Genomic DNA, 375 nt, shown 5'->3' with positions numbered 1-375 from the left:
GGTCATGGCAGTTGCAAAAATGTTAAAATCAGGTGTTCATTTAAGAAAAAATCATGTCACTTTGTTGGTGTAGCGCAGCGAGTGCTACACAACAGCAGCATCTGGAAAAATCCGCATGGCAGGGGCCCTCTGAACCCCAGATTGTCCCGGAGGCATTGGGTTAATATAGTTATGTTTTCCCAGCCAAAGCTTTCCCACGATGGTTCCCCTATTTAATTTTTTTTTCCTATTATTATTCGAATTGTAGCTTAATTGATAGGGCTTTGATATTGATTTAAGAAGAGGGAGAAAAACTATTTGATGATTATGAAATCTTTTAACTTTGAAACATTTGAGTGTCTCTTTTGCCACCTGTCCCCCATTTCTTCAGGAGCT

The 375-nt window shown here is 39.5% G+C and overlaps 1 protein-coding gene across 1 annotated transcript in view; it reads left to right on the top strand.

Annotated features, from left to right (window-relative positions):
- Window positions 1–375, top strand: part of LOC119592765 (breast cancer metastasis-suppressor 1-like protein) — a gene marked incomplete in the record, with an annotated part of 50958 nt that overhangs the window by 16304 nt on the left and 34279 nt on the right.

Source organism: Penaeus monodon, chromosome 30 (genome assembly GCF_015228065.2).
Source record: "Penaeus monodon isolate SGIC_2016 chromosome 30, NSTDA_Pmon_1, whole genome shotgun sequence".
NCBI lineage: Eukaryota > Metazoa > Arthropoda > Malacostraca > Decapoda > Penaeidae > Penaeus > Penaeus monodon.
This window is presented reverse-complemented; position numbering and strand designations above follow the sequence as displayed.